At 33.0% G+C, this 5172-nt stretch overlaps 1 long non-coding RNA gene across 1 annotated transcript; it reads right to left on the reverse strand.

Annotated features, from left to right (window-relative positions):
• Positions 1 to 597: 597 nt before the first annotated feature.
• LOC132626212 (uncharacterized) lies at positions 598 to 4502 on the reverse strand. The gene is made up of 2 exons (XR_009577201.1): positions 4158 to 4502; positions 598 to 3835 (listed from the first exon to the last, which is right to left on the reverse strand). It is a non-coding gene; the product is annotated as an uncharacterized LOC132626212 (long non-coding RNA).
• Between the last annotated feature and the right edge of the window lie 670 nt (positions 4503 to 5172).

The raw sequence follows: 5172 nt of genomic DNA on the forward strand, positions 1-5172 counted from the left end.
AAAAATAATAGTATGTGGGTATACTCATTGCAAAGAAAAGTAATTAAGACAAGATGTAAAATTATACATATTAGGAATATATATATTGTTTTCAAAAGAGTACGTATGCATATTTTAGAAGATGAGGTATAATACGATTGTTGTATATAATGTATACTAAAGATAAGTATTTACAATATAATGTACATACGTATGTATGTGATGAGAAAATGATTAAAGATATTTAAAGTAAGAATGGTATACATACATGTAAAATATGATCTTTGTATATAAAGTAGAGTATATACCTTGTAGTTCTTGAAAATACTTGAACCACTATACTTGGATCCTAATATGATTTCCTTGTATTAAACTTGCAAAATTTTAGCCTGCTCATGTTAGCATTAAATAAAAATGATTGCCCATGAAATATGCATCTTACCCTTTTGAAACCCCCTATTTGGATCTCTAATTTTTGTTAAAATGGATTTAAATAGAAACATTAGTTAACTTTTTAAAGAAAAAAAAAATAATCAGCCTTATCTATTAGTTAGAAATGTTTACAACCTGTGAAATACGCAAAGTTAAAGGGACGTTTGTCACTTCTTTATCCTAAGCTATCCTAAAACCAAGATTTATATCTAAGGAGAAGTGGCCAATGACAAGGCTCGGCCATTCACGAGTTCACAAACAAGCAAGAAACAAAATACTACAAATACAAACCCATAAAAGATGTTAGTCAAAGGGTGCGAAAAACATATAGTAATACAAAAGATATAAAATTTTAAGAGAGGAAGAGGGACGTGGATTCTTTTGACGCGGAAGTAGGGGACGGCTAGACACGAGCAAATAAATTTGTTGCTGACTGCTCCTATGACCTGGGCAGAATTAGAGTTGAGCCACAACTCCAACAAACTCCCATGGTGTTCATGTAAAAGGAAAGAAAAGAAAAGGATTAGGTGCAAATCTCGATGATATCAGTAACAACAACAAACAAAAAAAAAAAAAAAAAAGTTAACTGAACGTCATATAATCTAGAAGGAAGCGTACAATCATAAGAACTTGGAAACAAATACTTCTAATTAAGAGATGAATTCAATTAGTAACCACAAATAAATTAAACAAATATGGTGCGCTTCCTTTAACTTTTGAAGCATGGAGCTACGATATTATACCAGTCACTAATGTTATGCAGCAAACAAACTTAAATGCTCAAGTAAGAACAACTCATAAATCTTCGTATGGTTTGGTAAGGTACACCAAAAATTATCTAGTTATAGTAGTTCAAGAGGAAAAAATACAACCAGAATGCTAACAAGGAATTTAAAGTCTGAACTTCAAGGAAGTTGTTAAAGAGTTAATCATATTCTGGAAAAAATTCTTAACCAAACAAAACTCTTAACAACCTTTGTAGCCTTAACAACTCTCAATGGTAATTTTTAACATACTTTACAAGCCCCATGTTATTAGCCAACTTCCAAAAAAAACATTTAGAAAAATAAACAGTTTTCAACAAACTCGACAAATTTTGAATCCTTGTAATTTGTTATCTCGAAAAGGGCTTGCTAACAATAAAAAAAAAATAAAAAAAATAAGCATACAGTTTGTTTTAAAAATAGACAAACCAGATTTACCAACACGTTGTTCCTCCCATAAAATCGACAATAACAATCCTAGCGACTTGAATAGAACAAAACCAAAGAGGATGGTTCAGATCACAGACATGGTGTTTGACAGGAACTATTTATTGTTTCATAACAAAATCTCACATTTTATCTTACGACACAGCGTAACACTAATTCAGGATAAGTCTTTTCAGACTCAGGTAATTTATAACAATTTATATGCTTTGATATTCTTTGTCAAAAAAGGATACACGAGAAAACAAAACAATGACCAAGCTTCAAACAAATTTTCCATGATCTGTTCTTATACACTTAAATAGCAGACAACCTACTGCCCTATAATGCATTTCTGTTTTCCATATTACAAAATCTCAAACTGGATCATTTGAACATCATACGAAGCAAAGCTTTTAGACATAAAGCCCAAACGTACTGCACAAACAATCATAGAATGTAAATCTAGAACGCGCCTTCACTATTTGTGAGGATTTAGCTAAAAAGATATGCTACTAAGTTAAAAACCTTTCCAAAATCTTATAGTAGTGATTTTCAAACAAGCAGTAACGAGAAGACAAAACTCACAACAAATCTACTCGAAATTGCAACATGAACCAATTAACACATACCTAGCACAAGGAAGATTTTAAAACCAATCTTGACATTCTTACTACTTTGTGACCTCATTTATATTTCAATATTGCAACATTTCAGAATCCATACAAACACTTGTTTAGATGCAGGTTTACATCCTAAAGGGTTAGCAATTTGGCTTTTGAAACTCACAACTTGCGCCAAAATCTTTATGTACTGTTTTCTCCTAGAATTATGATAAAAATAGTCCCTCCAGATTAATGGATGGAGTTTTTTTTTTTAAAAAAAGACAACAGGATGCTGGTATGTTTGAGAAGTTAGACTGCCATTTTTTGCCAAAGTGTTGTTAGCTCATCTCAACCATTCTAATAACAAACAGAAGACAAGCAGGTTCAAACGAACATAACTGAATAAATAATAAGAAACATCACTACGTTTTCTTTTTAGTTTGATAACCCGAAAATGAAATGTAAGACGAGGATGAAGATGATTACTAACTTAGTTAGCCATATAACAAGAGCAACTCGCAAAACAGAGAAATTAGCCAAACGACGAAGTCAGACACAGATTTGACGAATTTAATTTTCACGAATCGGTAAATTTTCCTTTCAAGACAAGTAACTTTTCCCTATTCAAAACAGCAAGTTTTTTTTTAATCAAAATAGTATCCTTTTCTCTAATCAAAATAGTAACCTTTTTCTCTTATCAAAACAGTAACTTTTTGACCAGAAAACAGTAACTTTCTTTTTCGGAACAAATGTAGCTTTCTAACGCATAAAGCATATTTAGTTAACTATGAAAAACTTCAGAAAATCAATAAACAAGAGTCATCTTAAGTTAAGAAGGTCTCATGGACATGGCAAAGAAAAGAGATGACAGATACACACAAAATATTCTTCTCGTTATGGACCTGCAATAATCTATTATCTCATTAACTAAGCTATGACCTCAACTACAAATATGGTAAAATAATATGCTAAATCATGGCTTTCCATGGTCACGAAACAAAACACACATTCACATTTTTATATCTAACGAGCACGATGTCTGCTAGTAGAGGAAAGACAGAGTCTCTTGATAATTTATTCGAGCATTCTATTTCTTTAAAAGAACTTGAAGACTAGGCTATTTACAACATGTCAAAACAAATATAACTGGCGACATATTCTTGCATCTCAACACACTCAAAATTCCAAATTTCGAAGAGTAGAGCTGGCAGGGAAAACAATAACCTCTTCTGAGCAATGAAGTAAAAGATTTACAAGCAATAACGTTACTCCAACGTCAGCGAGTTTCGATTAGTTCAAACTTGTGCAAATCAGTAGTTTCCTTCAGAAACGTCGTAATTCCTTTGTTTTAAGTTTTACATACTGATCTTTCATCAAAATAACGAGAAGCAGATTCTAACACCCTTTAAACAGAAAACTAAAGAAGGAAACAATATTTACAGGTTCTAATTATACACTTAAAACAGAAAATAAATGAACGACGATAACATCCAAGCAACTAGATATTTATCTAAGAACTGAAATGAGAAGAAATTTAGGTCGATTACTGACCTTCTCCGGGACAGCGAACTGAGGCTATTGTAGTTGTCGAATCTCCGAATCCGCTTGAAGTGGTCTTTGCTTAGCCAAGAACTAAAAGGAGGGATTTCGATAATCAAAACTTTGAGCGACAATCGAAACTTAGAGTAAAAAATAAGTTTTTTTTTTTCTGAGAAAACCAAGTTTTTAGCCGAGGGAATTTTATGATGGAAAACTTGAAAAAAATAACAGGGATCTTTTTGTGGTTCTTCCCCCTCTTCTAAAACAGCCCATGGAGGCTGGTATTTATAGCCAAAGTCTTAGGTGTTTCAACAGCTTGTTCATGAGGCTTTTGCCTTGGAATTTCGGATTAAAGGGAGGGAAATTCTGATATTTCAAAAAGATGAAATGATGAAGAAAAGTGACGGATTCTCACCTTTTTCAGAGGTGAAGTGAAAGGAAAGAGCTGTTGGGGCCAAAAATCCGAAAGTTTTCTCATCAAACCGAACTCTGAAGATGGGGTGAGGCTGTTATCCATCGAATCATCCTTGTATTCACAAGATTCTCACATTTGCCCTTTTTGGAAGTTGAGCAAGCTAGTTTGCAGAGTATTAATGGCTCTATAATCTCGTAGAGAGGGTGAGGGGACTGAAGAGACGTGATGGTGGTGGCGTCAAGGATGGCTTTTGTACGCTGGTCCGTCGATGGAACCGGCGGTGATGGGAGATGGCGTCGTTTGGTTAGGGCTGTTCGTTTGAAGAGGAGTGTAGGGATTTGGTTAGGGCTGTTAGGTTTTGATTAGAGTAGAAAGAGTTAGGGGTTTTAATTTAGGTGTTGGGCCGGGTAGGTGGATGTTGGGCTGAGGGGTTATGGGCTGCTGATTTTTGTTAAAGGGAGAAGGGAATTGGCCCAATATTATGTAGATGAATTAATCATCCTAATTCCTTTTCATTTTGAACTAATTAAAATATGCTTCTTTGTCCTAATTAATTCTCAAAAATTGTGTACATATGAAAATTATAATACAAGTAATTTAATATACGTATTTAGTTAAAAATAGAATAAACGATGATCAACATAGTAATAAATAGGATTAAAGAAAAAATGCCAACGCCAATATTGATATAGGAATATCAACACTATTTTTTGAGTGATTTAATTGTAAAGAATGATGTTTAGTCCTTTTAAATTATAAAATATGATGTTTGGTCATTTTTAAGAAACAATAAAAATGATCTTAAATTAGAGAAATAACATCTCGAAAATTAGTGTAATAATGAAAGAAAATATTCCAAACTCATTTTGGGGTATTTTCAGGACTGAGAAGCATAGTGAAATTAATTAAACGAAAAAAGAGGGCCAAAATTGGGTGTCAACATACGTTGCCTGGAATTTAGATCTCTCTGAGTAAACATATGTTGCAAACTACGATGATTAGTGAACACCTCACA

Source organism: Lycium barbarum, chromosome 2, assembly GCF_019175385.1.
Source record: "Lycium barbarum isolate Lr01 chromosome 2, ASM1917538v2, whole genome shotgun sequence".
Taxonomy (NCBI): domain Eukaryota; kingdom Viridiplantae; phylum Streptophyta; class Magnoliopsida; order Solanales; family Solanaceae; genus Lycium; species Lycium barbarum.